This window comes from Narcine bancroftii, chromosome 12 (assembly GCF_036971445.1).
Source record: "Narcine bancroftii isolate sNarBan1 chromosome 12, sNarBan1.hap1, whole genome shotgun sequence".
NCBI classification, from domain to species: domain Eukaryota; kingdom Metazoa; phylum Chordata; class Chondrichthyes; order Torpediniformes; family Narcinidae; genus Narcine; species Narcine bancroftii.
Genome location: NC_091480.1, coordinates 72109221 through 72125580, shown reverse-complemented (window position 1 = coordinate 72125580; position 16360 = coordinate 72109221). Strand labels below are relative to the sequence as shown.

The 16360-nt window shown below is 42.6% G+C and overlaps 1 protein-coding gene across 4 annotated transcripts in view; it reads right to left on the bottom strand.

Moving 5' to 3' along the window:
• Nucleotides 1-16360, bottom strand: part of LOC138747523 (thyroid hormone receptor alpha) — a 471266-nt gene that overhangs the window by 198258 nt on the left and 256648 nt on the right. The window contains exon 1 of one of the 4 annotated variants that reach the window (XM_069906809.1): nucleotides 12661-12775. The exons of the other annotated variants lie outside the window; for them this stretch is intronic. The gene's annotated coding sequence lies outside the window, so the exon portion shown is untranslated. Of the gene's footprint in view, nucleotides 1-12660; nucleotides 12776-16360 lie in introns of those variants that run through there. 4 annotated transcript variants of the gene reach the window in all.

Here is a 16360-nt window from a genome sequence, read left to right as displayed (position 1 = left end):
AGGTGTGATGTCAACCTCTGTAACCCAGAAAGGTAGGGATAAAAGGAAAAAGGCGATAGTTATAGGGGATGCAATGATTAGGAGGACAGACAGAAGTTTTTGTGGACGCGATAAGGAAAACCGAATGGTGGTTTGCCTCCCTGGTGCCAGGGTCCGGGATGTGATTATGCATGTTCAGAACATCCTAAAAGGGGAGGGTGAGGAGCCTGAGGTTGTGATACATGTTGGTACCAATGATGTTGGAAGGAAGGAGGAAGTGGTCCTGCAGAATGAGTATAGGGAGTTGGGTAGGGAGCTTAAAAGGAGGACCACTAAGGGGGTAATCTCTGGATTGCTTCCTGTGCCACGTGACAGTGAGGGCAAAAATAGAATTAGATGAAGGTTAAACACATGGCTAAAGGGGTGGAGTAAGAGACAGGGTTTCAAGTTCTTGGACCACTGGGACTTTTTTTGGGAAAGATGGGACCTATACCGCAATGATGGGTTACATCTTAATCCCAGAGGGACCAGTGTCCTGGTGGGGGCATTTGCTAGGGCTGTCAGGGGGAGTTTAAACTAGTATGGTTGGGGACAGGGTTTCAAGTTTGGCAGGACAGCAGGGTGAGGGTTTGTAGGCTAAGGAAAGAGACAAGTCTGAATAATTTGAGGGAGGAAAAGCAGGAAGTAGTAAAAAGATGTTGTAGTGAAAATTGTGAGAATGGAAGAGAGGAAGATATGCAGAAGGTAGGACGTAGGAGATTCCTGCGATGTATTTATTTTAATGTGAGGAGCGTAGTAAGGAAGCTGGATGAGCTAAAGGTGTGGATTGACATGTGGCATTATGATGTTATGACCATTAGTGAGACATGGTTGAAGGAAGGTTGTGATTGCCAGTTGAATGTTCCAGGATTTTGCTGCTTTAGATGTGACATAGTTGATGGATTAAGAGGGTGGGGGGTGTGGCATTACTTGTCAAGGAGGATATTACAGCAGTGCTAAGGGAAGGTAGACTGGATGGCTCGTCGATGGAGGCAGTGTGGGTAGAGCTGAAAAATAAGAAGGGAAAGGGAACTAGAAGAGCAAATATGCAAGGAAATAGGTGAGATGTGCAGGAGAAATAGGGTGGTGTTGGTTGGGGATTTCAATTTCCCAAACATAGATTGGGGAACGCAGTCAGGATGGCTTAGTATTTATGCATTGTGTTCAGGATTGCTTTTTGTAACAATATATTGAGACGCCAACTAGAGATCTGTTGTTTGGGAAAGCAATGGGGCAGGTGACGGAGGTAAGCATTGGAGAGAACTTCGGTTCCAGTGATCATGAGTCCATTAGCTTTAGCTTAATGACTTAATGATGGAAAGGGATAGGTCGGGTCTGAGGTTAAAGGTCTTCAAATGGGGGAAGGCCAGATTTGGAAAAATGAGAAAGGATTTGCAGAGAGTTGTGTGGGCTGATCTTTTTGCCGGAAAGGATGTAGAGGAAATTTGGGGGCCATTTGGGGGTGAGATTTTTGAGAGTACAGGATCTTTTTGTTCCAGTCAGGCCGAAGGGGAAGACTAAAGGTTCGAGGGAGCCATGTTTTTCTGGTGAAATTAAGAAGTTGTTTCGGGACAAGAGGGAGGCCTATACGAAATATTAAAAAAAAAGGGATTGAGGAGATGTACGGTCATTACTTAGATTGCAGGAAGAACCTTAAGAGGGAAATTAGAAAGGCAAAAAGAAGGTATGAGGAATCCATACCTAATAAGGTGAAGGTGAATCCTAAGGGTTTTTACAGATATGTGAACAGTAAAAGGAGGGTTAAGGATAGAATAGGTCCACTGGATAATGGGACTGGTGAACTATTTAAGGAACTGTATGAGATGAGAGAAATATTGGACAATTTTTTCTCGTCCGTATTCATGAGGGAAAGGGACATTGGGATATGAGATAAGAGAGGCAAAAGGCTTAGTTATGGAGAGGATAGGGATTAGTAAAGAGAAGGTTTTGGAGCTTCTAGGGTCAATTAAGGTGGATAAATCTCCTGGTCCTGATGGGATTTTCCCCAGGACTTTAAGGGAGGTCAGGGAACAAATAGCAGGGGCACTGACAGTGATTTTTCAAAGATCACTGAAGGAGGGGGTGGTATCAAGGATTGGAGGACTGCAAATGTTGTTCTATTGTTCAAAAAAGGAAGTAGGTGTCGGCCAAGTAATTATCGGCCAGTAAGTTTGACTTCGGTGGTGAGGAAGGTAACGGAGGGTATTCTTCGAGATAGTATACACGCATATCTGCATAGGCAGGGATTGATTAGGGGCACCCAGCATGGGTTTGTAAAAGGAAAGTCATGTTTGACGAAGTGACAAAAAAGGTGGATGAAGGTAGAGTGGTCATTCAAAATCAAATCATGGGGAAATCAGAATAGAAAGTGATAAGGCAGAGGGGGAACTGTGGATTGTAATGAGATTTACCCTATCAGTGATATTCCTTTTGTCCCCCTCATCCCTTCTCCCACCCTCTCTGCAACATAAAAATGACTCGTTTCTCATGTTCCTCATTCGGCAAAGGGTCTTTGATCTGAAATATAATCGGGCTGGAGAAACTCAGCAGGTCATGCAGCAGCCATAGGAAGTAAAGGATATCCAACATTTTGGGTCTCAATCCTTCATCAGCTATAAATTGGTGTATTACACCTGACCCAGCATCTGCAGGTTTAACTTAGATCGGAAATGTTCAGATTCAGGGACTCATTGTGGTTCATTCCTCATTGTACCTCATTCCTCATTGTGCCAACGATGCTTCCCATGGTAGGGGATTCTAGGTCAAGGGAGCGACAATTTAAAACAGAGATGTGCAAAAAGTTCTTTAGTCAGGGGGTCATGAATCTGTGGATTTGTTGCCACAGGCGGCTGTGAAAGCAAGGTCATTAGGTGCATTTAAGGCAGAGATTGACAGGTATTTGATGAGTCAGGGCATAAAGCATTATGGGGAGAAGGCCAGGAAGTGGGGCTGAGTGGGTGGATAATTCAGCTCATGATTAGAATGACTCGATGGGTCAATGGGCCTACTTCTGCCCCCATATCTTGTGATCTTGTTCACACCGCACTCCCTAACCTGTTCTGAGTGCTGTCAGCATTTTCTGTTGTTTGGGGCACACAGAGTTTTTGAGGGGTAGGCCCACAGGGTAGTTCAGACAGAGTTGGAGCAAGACACATCAGCAAGGACCAAATCGTGTGCAACAGACAAGAGAAGGAAATGAATGGTCAGTTCCTGCACCAGTGAGAAAAGTAGAATTTCTGGCAATCTGGCATTGACATAAAACATCGCTGATCCTCTGTACTGTGACAAGGGCTGGCACATGTGAAGCTGAAGGATTAACATCATCCTTTAGAATTTGTAGTTAGCAATTCCTGACACCAGGTGTCAGACAACACAAATAATGAGCTGCACCAACTATTATTGGCCACATGTATTCTTGTAAAACTTCTCAAAACACTTCAGTATGCAACGTGAGACCTAGTGAAGTGATTGCCAGTGCTTTTAGTGCTACTATGTGGTATCAAACACGCATTACCAATTGAGCTTTAATGTTCCACCGCAGTAGTACAGAAATGACAACAATCCAATGTGGCATGGTGCTCAACAAATCTCACTGTAGTCACTGACCCCAAACCACGTGGTGATCTGAGCAGCTAGAATTCTGGTTTTACCACAACTGGGACTTTCTCGAATATAAATGGTTTTTCATTGGTAAAGATTCAACGTTCAAAATTACAAGAGCTTGGAAAAAGAAATTTGAGCTCTTTTTCTCTCTCTCTCCCTCCCTGCCCCCCTCTCTCTCTCTCTACTTCCTTCTCTCTCTCTCTCTCTCTCTCTCTCTCTCTCTTTGTCTCTCTCCTCATCCCCACTCACTGCTCTCCACCTCCCAAAAAAGGCCATTGAGATTAAATTGAAAGTCTCAGATTGCTAGACATTTTGTTGGCAAAGATATTCAGGTGAGAGAACTGAGAATTGTGGGTGAGGGGAGGGGTTGGTGAAGTAGGGGGACTTAAAGCAGATTAACTGTGATTGAAGTGGCAACCTACAGTTCCAATGTGCTGGCAGCGTGATGAGCAAGATCTGGCAGATCAATACTTCAGGTGGGACAACTTAATATAATTGAATTCTAATGAAGCCACAACTCTGAAATGTTGGCACATCACAGGCTGGTCTTTTAATGTCAGCCTCCCCTATTTTTGCATACCAACACGTGTCCTGCTAAACCCATCAAGTTCTTGGTTCTAGATTGCCTCCTGTCCCAGTCCATTGGCCATGCCCTTTCTATGGTTCATTTGCAGGATGTGGAGAGCATGGGCTGAGGTATTCCCCATCTCTACCTGAGCTGGAGAAGATGGTGATGAACTGTGTCATGGAACCACTGCAGTGCTTATGGTGAAGGTGGATAATTCAGCTCATGTGCCAGCTGTAATGTGGAGTGGTGATGCAGGAAAAAACTATTTCCAAGACAGGAACATGAGTGGTTTGGATGGAAAATTGAAGATGATGATGTGAACGAGGAATGATTGGACGTAAATTGGCAGCACAGGCTTGTGGGCCAAAAGGGCATTTTTACTGTGCTGTAAGTCTAAAAACGATTTTTAAAATGAGCAGAATTTGAACCTTTCTTGTCTATTTTTAAACAGATTAACACTACCTCCCTTTGTGTGCGACATTGTCTGCTGCAATTTAAAGTGGTGCACAGTCATATGTCTAAAGTTAAATTGTCTCCTTTTTATTTGGAGATAAATCCCTGATGTGTTAAATGTAAACCAGGTGATGCTTCTTTAATTCATATGTTTTGGACCTGCCCTTGCTTAGAAAAATTTTGGAAGGATGTTTTTCAAACATTATCGGTAAAATTTGAACTTAGCCCTTTAATTGCTCTTTTTGGAACATTCCGAGAAGACAATGTGTTACTAACACTGATGGCCGGACATGCAATTTTGATTAAATGGAAAGATAACACTCCACCTACACATGCACAATGGCGAAGGGATATTATGTCTTGTTTAAACAGAAAAAAATATATGTGGTCAATAACTCAAATATTTCAATATTACATTATAATTCTTGAACTACTACCATAATCTTAAGATTTAATGTTAATCTGGAATCTTGGCATTGTGTTGTCCCTCTCTAAGACTGGGCTGTCTGGATTTATGAATACTAATCTTTAACCTTGCTTAGGGGAGGGGTTTGAAATTCCTTTCTTTTTTGTTTCTCTTTTGTTATGTTATTATCTTGAGTGTGCTTTGGAACTTGTACTTATGATCATTATTGTATCTTTTTTCTGATCTTGTAGCACATTTTATAATTCTATTGTTCAACTTTTTATTGTGAAATATCAATAAAACTATTTTAAAAAGAATAATATTGACAGTTATGGTCATTGCCTCTGTTCCAATGATAACCTCTCCTTGTGTCAGTATTCAAGCTTCATTTACAGAGCATTCCCCTCCCCAGCATGAACAAGAGGACAGGTAGCCAGGGAGACCTTTCCTCCCAAACTGGGCTGCTAGCACCAGTGGATGACCAATTTGTCCAAGTCCCAGATCAGAATCGCCGGGGCAAGGGAACAGGCCTTTACACTAACTTGCGGTCATCTCCAGTCTCCCAAGCTGACTAAAGGACAGGAGAGTGGGAGTGAAGTCCAATGAGCATGAGCACATTGAATCATATGCAGGTAGCAGCTTTTGCCATTTGATTTTGTCTCAGAATCTGGCAAAGTAAGTGGGCCGGGGAAGCTTTCACTTTCTGCTCACTTGCATTTGAGGATTACTGTTCAGGTACTGAACGGAATCAGGCAACTGTCTCAGCCAATTTTTGCCAATGAACCCTGATAAGCTCCACTTATTTTTGTTTATTTTCACAAGTAACAAAAGTTAAAAAGGTCTGAGAAGAACAGCAGTTCACATGGCTACAATAAACAGTCTCTGTTCAAAATAATTCAAAAACAATTAGAAAATCTTTGCAATGTAATGATATGAGAGGAATCATTATGTGGGAGTGCAGTGTTGAGCTGCTAATCACAGGACAATACAAGCCTCTCTAAGTACACATTTAGTTCTGGCAACAGCAAATGACTATTGGCAACAGTACAGCTCAAAGGAAAGTAATATGAATGCGGATGGCTTTGCGAATACTCGCAAACTCCTTTGCTGACCACACTGCAGGCGCACTCATCTTGCTGAATGGATCTGGGCGGATCTCAGAGCATGCGTTAGTCAGTTTCTTTTGGTGGTTCCTGGAATGTCTCCACAAACTGAAATCCCACTCTGTTCAATATGCCCTTTCTGTTTAAGCCAGTGGTTCTCAACCTTTTTCTTTCCACTCACATCCCACTTTAAGTAAACCCTGTGCCATTGGTGCTCTGTGATTAGTAAGGGATTGCTTAAGGTGGGATGTGAGTGGGAAGGGAAGGTTGAGAATCACTGCTCCAGACCCAACTGTTACTGAAATATTTTGCTTGAGAAAAATTGTCATCGGCTCATTTCCTTTGGAGTTCTGAAACCGTGCACATAATGAGTCAATTAGGTATGATTCAAACAGTGGTTTTTCAAACTTTTTCTTTCCATTCACATCTCACCTTAAGCAATTCCTTAGTAATCACAGAGCACCGATGGCAATAGGGATTACTTAAAGTGGGATGTGAGTGGGAAGAAAAAGGTTGAGAACCACTGGTTTAAGGGTATTATTTCACAGAACACGGTTGACACAGAGAAGTTGGAGGGACTCAGAAGGTCCGGCAGCATCCGTGGAGAGCAATGCACAGTCAACAATTCAGGTCAGAGCCCTTTCTCGTAAGAGGGATCTGACCTGAAATGTATCCATGGAAGCTGCCTAACTTGCTGAGTCCCTCCAGCTTTTCATTGTTTGCTCGAGATTCCAGCATCTGTAGTTTATGTTTAGACATGCACAGTAACAGTTCTTTTGGCCATAAGCCCGTGCTGGCCAATTACACCCAATTGACCTACAGCCCCCGGTATATTTTGAAGGGTGGGAGGAAAGTGGAGCGCCCAGAGGAAACCCATGCAGACACAGGGAGAACATACAAACTCCTTACGGATTTGCTGGCACTGTAACAGCATTGCACTTATTGTGTCACCCTACACTAACCATGCTGCCCTCTACACTAACCATTCTGCCCTTTTTGTGTTCTATGCATTCTTGTGTTCTCTGCCACAGGTTGGTTTGTTTGTTTGGAGGGGCGTTTTAAATCACTGCATGAATCAAACTCACTGGAGTTTGAATACTCAGAGTAAGACTACATTTATACCCAAGGTAAGGTAAAGTATGCATGCAGTGGCTTCTGCTTCCCATCAGAGAAGTATTAATGACTTAAAAGCTGTCTGTACATAGATTGGAATGGAATAATATGAATATCTTATTCCCATATTTCTTATTCAATAATAGCTTTAGTTTGTCTGGCGTCTCTACTGTTAGCAATGTCAAGCCTGTTCAGTCATTCAATGAGATCATGGCTGATCTGATGATGGCTCATCTCCACCTACCTGCCTTTTCCCCATATCCCTTAATTCTCCATGTAAAAATCTATCCAACCTTGTCTTAAATATATTTACTGAAGTTGTCTCCACTGCTTCAATGGGCAGAGAATTCCATAGATACCACACCCTCTGCGAAAAGCAGTTCCTCCTCATCTCCGTCCTAAATCTACTCCCCTGGATCTTGAGGCTATGTCCCATCGTTCTGGTCTCCACTACCAATGAGAACAACTTACCTACCTCTATCTTGTCTATGCCTTTCATAATTTTATTCATTTCTATAAGATCTCCTCTCATTCTTCTAAATTCCAATGAGTACATCCCCAGATGATTCAATCTCTCCTCATAGGCCACCCCCCCCCCCACCATCTCTGGAATCAACCTGGTGAACCTCTTCTGCATTGCCTCCAAAGCCAGTACATCCTTCCTCAAGTTAGGAGATCAGAACTGCATGCAGTTCTCCAGATGCGGCCTCATCGGTACCTTGTACAGTTGCAGCATAACCTCCCTGCTCCTAAATTCAATCTTCTAGCAATGACGGCCAACATTCCATTTGCCTTCTTGACAGCCTGCTGCACCTGCAAACCAACCTTCTGCGATTCATACATAAGCCCTCCCAAGTCCTTCTGCACAGCAGCGTGCTGCAATCGCTTGCCATTTAAATAATAATCTGATCTTCAATTTTTCCTTCCAAAGTGGATAACCTCACATTTACCAACATTGGATTTGATTTTCCATTCCACTCACTGAATCAGGATCCCCAGGCAATGACTCTCTCATTTCCCTGTCATTCACTTGCACTGGAAATTTCTTGGTACTGACTCATTGGGGTTGGTTCAGCAGCACAAACTCTTAAGTGCCTTGTAAGCCTGGGAATTGATCTTGCTCCCTTGAGCAAACAGACACCCTCAATGCTTAAACGCTGTGTGATTTTTGGTGTTTCTCTCTCCCAAATCTGATCCTGTGGACTCAAACGCACACATTTTAACCCTCAATTGCCACCATCTGGCTTTTGCTGCTGGTCATTTCCCATCCTACAAGAACATTCAAATAAAGTGGAAAGACCAGACCATTCAATCTCTTGAACCAGCCTCACATTTGACAGGATCATAGCTAATCTTCTACTTCATCACTATTTGTTTGATTCCTCTAATATCCAGAAATTTATTGATCTGAATTTTGAATGCAATCAATGTCTGAACCTTCACAAACCCTTTGACGTGGAGATTCACCACCTTTTGAGTGAAAAATGCCTCATTTTTTGGTCTTAAATACCCTATCTCTCATTTTCACTCCGACTTCACTCAGGGCAAATGTCCTCTCTGCATCAACCCTATTAATCCCATGGAGATCTCACCTCTTGTTCTTCCTAACAAATCTTGCATATGAGTGACCTGCCATCCTGAGAATCAGCCTGCAGCATCTATGCTATATTCCCTTTCTAGCATATCCCTATTTTCAGTAACCAGACCAACACTGTACATTATACAGTAAAAATCCCTGTTATCTGGAATTCAAGGATCTGAGAGCTGCAAGCAACCGGAAAAACAAATAAATAGGTAAAAAAATACGAATGTTTAAAATCGGCGGCCCTAGTAGTTAGTTCGCCAAACCATGCAACACTTAATCTCAAGCAACCAGAACATTCACTTATCCAACATCTACCAATCCCCATAGGTGCTGGATGCCTAGGGTTTTACTGTATTTCAGATTTAGTCACAGGAAGACCCTATATAAATGTAGTAAAGCATCTTAGACTCAAATTCTCTGGCATTGAATGCCAAGCTAACACATGCTTTCATAGCTTTCAGCTTCATTTGTATAATGGCTTTAGTAACATTATAAGGACACTCTTTGAACATTAATATTATCTAGTCTCTCACCATTTAAAAACAAACTCAGTATATCTTTCTCTACCAAAGTGAATAACCTTTATTTTTCGGCACGCAACACTCCATCTGGTACATTGTGGCTGATTCCTTCATCTTGATAAATTTTCTAAAAGTCTCTATGCATCCTCATTTTCTGTTTACAGTTCCACTTACATTCATGTCACGTGCAAACTTGAATCGTCAATGCAGGTTGCAGCCCAAGTGCTGTTTGCTAAAGCACTTCGTGAGTCATACCCTGCTACCTGAGAAGGACTAATTTTCCTAGAGATGCTGCCAGAGTTCCACATGCTCTAACCTTGTTCATCTCTTCCTGTGGTGGGAGCTTGTCAAAAGCCTTCCAACAATCCAATACTCCACAACCACTGGTTGTATTTATTACATTACATTTTAATTTACATTTTATTTACAGCACCGTAGAAGCCAATTCTGGCCATTTAAACCTCTGTTGTCCAATTACATCCAATTATCCTACAACCCCATATATTTTGAAAGGTAGAAGGAAACAAAGAGCACCTGGGAAAAACCCATGCAGACATGAGAACGTCCACTCCTTACAGACAGCGCCGGATTCAGCTCGGGTTGCCGATGCTGTAATAGCGTCCACACTAACTGCTACGCTAATCATGCCGCCCTCAGCTTCACCTTCAATGAATTTCAACAGATTGGTTTAACTCAGTTGCTCTTTCATAAATCAATGCTAACTCTACCCAAGCATATTTTCCAAGTATTCTATCACACCCCTTACTATTAACTACCAACACAGACCAACATGGTAGAACCCTATTTCCTCTCTTCAGAATCAAAATTATTGTCATGAACAAGTCATGAAATTCAGAGTTTTGCGACAGAATCACAGGGCAAACATTCATATCGTAATGATCTTACAATAAATAAAAAATAAAAATAATAATGCATGAAAAAATAAGGCAGTGTCCGTGGTTCATTGATAATTCAGAAATCTGATGGCGGGGAAGAAGCTGTCCTGGTGCCGCTGAGTGCTCGTCTTTAGGCTCCTGTACCTTTTACCTGATGGTAGCAGAGTGAAGAGGGCCTGGCCTGGGTGGTGGGTGTCTTTGAGGATAGAGACCACTTTTTTAAGACACTGCCTCATGTAGATATTGTCGATGAGGTGAAGTCTGATGCCTGTGATGTTGCAGGCTGAGTTAACAACCCTCTGGAGTTTATTCTTGTCCTGAGAGTTGGTGCCTCCATACCAGACAGTGATGCAACCAACCAGAATGCTCTCCACAGTACACCTGTAGAAGTTTTTGAGAGTCTTCGGTGACATACTGAATCTCCTCAGACACCTCACAAAGTATAGCCGCTGGTGAGCCTTCTCAACATGGAGGCTCCAGGACAGATCCTCAGAGATGTTGACACCGAGGAATTTTAAGTTCTTGACCCTCTCCACTACTGAGCCCTTGATGAGGACTGCAACTTGGACCTTTATTGAACAGTGAAGTCAATTTTACATCTTTAAATATGCAAGAACCATTCCAAAACCCATGGACCTTTGAAAAATGATAACCACTCTCTCCATCAAATGAAGTGACTCAGTATATAAAAGTAAAAAATAAAAATTTCTTGTTTATTTTATTAAGTGACGACATTGTTTAACGGATTTAATGTATCTTATGGATTGAACTTTGAATAAATGGGAAGGGGGAGAGGGAGGGAGGGAAGGGAGAGGGGGAAAAGGGGAGAAAATGACACTGTATATATTCAAGAGAAAAATGTCTGTATGTATTTTGGTCAGTATGGTTTATTGTGTGAAAAGTAAAAAAATTATTAAAAAAAACCTCTTTCACAATGCTGAAATGTGGATCATTACATCCTTGGGATTAATCAGTTGTCAGGTTAATTAGATCTCTAGTTGTACTTCTTTCCCAATACTTGTTTCTTTTACCACTTCCTCCGAAGCAGATGACAACTTCTCCAGTATTTTGTGTCTTCAATGAAGGTAGAAATAATGGAATTCCTTGTTCCTTGTTATAATTTCTCCTTCTCTGACTTAAGGATCCTCTCTAATCTTTTCCTTTTTACTGCTTTTTTCTTTACAACTTTCCTCTAGCCATGTTGGCAATAGTTTTCCATAAAGAGGTGTTAATTCAAAACTCAGATGGTGGGGCTGGTTAAACTAGTGGTTTCTAGCAATCTATTTTATATTTCTCATTATGTTTTTCTCACATTTTTATTAAAGTTCCTTTGTTGAACTCAAAAACCATCCCAATCCTCATTAACCCTATTTTATTTGGTAGGTTTACAAGCCCTTTCCTCAGATTTAATACTACTTCCTGTAATCCATACCAAATCACGTTTCCTGGAAAGTCTTTATGCTTTAAAGGAATGTACGTAACGTGAAATTCCACCCCGTATTCTTCGACCACCCACCTTTCTCATTCAGTCTTAAGACTGCAAATGTAAAGTGGGTGAACTGATGATTACTTGAGGTGGTGAGGACAGGTAGGTTGGATATTCATCTTTGAATCAACACCCAGCTAGAAGTTGGTCACAGGAGGCTGAAGAACAGTCACAGGTCTTCTTCGTGTCAGCCAATTAGGCCGTGTTCAAGGACTCACCTGGGAATCTGAACGAATACACCGGGGCTGCCACACACTTTATCAAAACAGCCATGGATGAGGGTGTCCCCACCAAATCTTTCAGGGTTTTCCCTAACCAGAAGCCCTGGATGAACAATAAAATACGGAACTTGCTGAGAGCCAGATCGCAGGCATTTAAGTCCAGGGATCAAGATCAGTACAACAGGAGGAGGTTTGACCTGTGGAAATCTGTCTCCCAGGTGTAGTGGATATTCCAGATGAAAATGGAAACAACAGGGACACCTGACAGCAATGGCAGGGCCTAAATGCCATAACCTGCTATAGAACCAAATCCAGTAAAGTAGCAGACGGCAAAGATTCACTCCCAGAGCAACTCAATGCCTTCTACACCCGATTTGGCGACAGTATCAACGAAGAACCTCCCATTCGCACCCCCACGTTCCCTGATGATCCCATCTTGTCCATATCTGAGGATGACTGGCATGCTACCTTCAGGAAAGTGAATCCGAAGAAAGCATCAGGCATGGATGGAGTATGTGGCCATGTATTAAAAATCTGTGCTGATGAACTACCAACTACCAAGGTGTTCACAGATATCTCACTCTAGCAGGGTGTGGTACCCACCTGTTTCAAACAGACATCAATCATACTGGTGCCCAAGAAAAGTGCAGTGACCTGCCTTAACAACTATCGAGCAGTAACACTTACATCAATAGTGATGAAGTGTTTTGAAAGGCTGGTGTTGAAGCAGATCAGCTCTTGTCTGAGCGGTGAGATGGATACGTTCCAGTTCACCTTGTAGTAACAGGTCTACAGTGGATGCCATCTCACTGGCTCTGCACAAAGCCCTGGAACACCTGAACAGTAAAGATGCATATATTAGGATGCTCTTTATCAACTACAGTTTGACATTTAACACCATCATCCTCTCAAAATTGATCAGCAAACTCTAAGACCTGGGGCTCAACACCCCACTGGATCATGGATTTCCTCACCTCCAGACCACAATCAGTGAAGATTGGTAAGAACATTACCTCCACAATCTCCATTAGTACCGGAGCACTACAGGGCTGTGTTCTTAGTCCCCTGATCTACTCACTTTACACCTATGACTGTGCAGCTTGGTACGACAGTAACACCATCTACAAATTTGCCAACGATACCATGGTAGTGGGTTGTATTAAGGAAGGGGATGAGTCAGCATACAGGATGGAGATTTAAAACTTGGCTGAATGGTGCCCCAACCTTGTACTCAATGTCATCAAAACTAAGGAGCTGATAGTTGACTTCAGGAAAGGAAAACCAGAGGTTTACAATCCAATGATCATTGGGGGATCAGAGGTGGAGAGGGTGAGCAAATTTAAGTTCTTGGGAGTTACTATCTCAGAGGATTTTTCCTTGACCCAACACACTAATGGCATCATGAAGAAAACACATCAGTGCCTCTACTTCCTCAAGAGTTTGCAGAATTTGGTATGACACCAGAAACCCTGGCAAATTTCTAGAGGTGTGGTGGAAAGTGTGCTGACCAGCTGCATCACGGTCTGGTATGGGAACACCAATACCCCTGTGCATAAAGCCCTCCAAAAGGTAGTGGATACAGCCCAGGACATCGCAGGAAAAACCCTTCCCATTCCCTCTACATCTACAGGGAAGGCTGCTGTCAGAGGGCAGATGCTCTGTTCTCACTTCTGCCATCAGGAAAGAGGTGTAGGTGCCACAAAATGCGCACTGCCAGGTTCAGGAATAGCTGGTACCCCTCCACCATCAGACTCCTCAATGACAAACTCAATCAGGAACTCATTGAAGGACTCTTAATTGTGCACCTTATTGATCTTTTTCTCTGTATTGCACAGTCAGTTTGTGTACATAGATTACATGTTTACAGTTCTTTTATTTGTTCACATGTTTACGCTGTGTCCAGTTTATTTTTCGCACCACCATAAGTGGTAATTCTGCCGCGCCTGCAGGATAAAGGAATCTCGGGGTTGTATGTGATGTCATGGATGTACTCTGACAATAAATCTGAAATCTGAACGGAATCTGATAATGATGCCAGATGCATCAAGTGTAATGGCAGCTAGTTGTATTTTGCTGTACTATTGGACTACCAAATATGAGGACCTAAGTTCAGCTGGTGGTTGGTGTTCTCACCCAAGTTTAATGCTGCAAAACTCCATATTGTACATTCTTAATCTTTGCTTGGGCAAATCAATGTATCGTCCCCAGTACACAAGTTAAAGCTTTCCCTTCGGGGTTTCAATGGGGTCTAAAATGACATTTATCACTCTTACAGGGCAGCAAGGCAATGGAAAATATTGCTGGTACCCACAAGGGCATTGCACGAATAGGTTGGAAACACTCAGGAGTTAACACAGCATCCATGAGAAGTAAAGGGCAGCCAACAGCCCAGGCTCAAAACACTGCTCATCCTTTACTTCTGATGGATGCTGCGTGGCCTGCCGAGTTTCTCCGCCACATTTGAGCATTGCGCTCAACCCCAGCGCCTGCCGACTAACTCTTACAGGAGGCATCAAGATGCGTCCACTGAAGATACTGGAGAGGTATGGAGAATGTGGTTGGAGTCTACAAGAGGTGAACAGCGAAGATATTGGAGAATTGGAAAACTTTGGACAGAGATGATGTGCTGCGAGCAGGTGGGGTGATCGGAGGATGAGCTCTGAGAGAAGAGGCTCGAAGTTGCCATGTGTTTGATTGATTTGGAAGTGAAGGAAATGAAAAATGCACATCTTATTCATATTGCAGACCTGGCTTTGGCCCCTGAAGTTGTCGAGTCTGACTTTTCATTTCCTGAATGGATTCCACAGGGAAACCATGCATGAACTTGGAGCCGCCGAACTGAATTCTGGAAATATCGTTTTACCAACGTGAAAGCTGCAAACAAACTTAAAATTGTTTTCTGCATGTTTTCATCCTGGTTACCTTGCCATGGGAGTGACGAGGAAGTGAGACGTGGGTGGTTATTTTGACAACATAAGATTAAGATCCAAGTTTCCTTTATTGAAATGTAGATAAAACACACAAAATTTGTTTCCCTTTGTTTATTCTGTAAAGGGACACAAAGAGGCACTAATAGTCCAGTATAAACACAGAACTCCTGGAAAAACTCAGCAGAACTCACAGAGACTAGAGGAGGGAAAGATATTTAACCGACGTTTCAGGCCAGAGCCCTACCTTATCGAAGGGCTCAGACCCGAAACATTGGTAATATATCTTTACCTCTTATGGACACTGCGAGATTGGCTGAGTTCCTCCAGCAGTTCTGTGCCTTTACTACAATCACAGTGTTACGTACTCAGAGAGCAGCAATAGAAATTGGCCGAGACAATGTTATATTTAAAATAATGTGTGTAAAACATCCCAAACCATTATAGTTCAGGCCCAATTCTGGAATGTCAGTTCAAATCCCGTCTCAGAAATCCAGTGTTGACACAAATACTTTTAAATTGATGCAAAGAAGTGTTTATGAATGAGGTGGGAGAGAATGAGGTGACAGACTGTTGTAAACTCACAAAATCCTTGTTGAGTTGCTTGCCGAGAAATGTCCTTTCAGACAAGTGGTCGTCAAAACTCCCCTTTTCCTTTTCTAGGGGACATGAAGCAAGTGGGTTTCACAAAGCTTCCAGAACCCTTTTGTGGGTCAGACCTTCACAATAGCCATGATTTAAACACAGTATTTCTTCTGCTTCCAGCACCAAATGAAGGTCAGTTCAAGTGACCTTTCCTTTCAGCCATGGTGGGGTTCAAAAATTCCCTTCACAACTGACCTTTTCCTGTGTACCTGGAACGCATGGTCAGAGACCATGTGACCAACATATTAAAGAAACAGTAGAACAGGAGCTCCTGTGCTGCTTCCTTTAAATGGCCCCTGATCAAACAGTTTACTGTTTCTTTAATATGTTGGTCACATGGTCTCTGACCATGCGTTCCAGGTACACTTCCTCCCTCTTCAGAAGTAGTGAATTTGAGTACACACTGTCCCTAGCCTGTCAGCCCACAGTCAATCTCTCAAGCTTGCAGCTTGATTTGTTCTTATAAAGTGACAGTTCCACTCAAATGAAAATGAACTGGGAGCATGTAATATACAGCACTTGCAAAATTCCATGTTTCACACTAATAGTCCAGTGCCAAACTTTGTGTGAGGGAGGTCACATTATGTTAGGTTATGAGGGAGTTTTGTTTGTGCGAGATGGGTTGATCAATCATGAGTTGATGGCCTTGCAGTTTGAAAGGGGTTTCATTTGGTGGCAATAAGAATGGGAGCAGTGTGCTTATCTCCAAAGTCAGGGAGCCAGTGAGGAGGGAAATGGGTGAACTGGTCAGGGTGAGTCCAAAGGATGAATCCTACGATGAGCCTAGGGGCAGCTCACTGTTACTGGATGTGCCA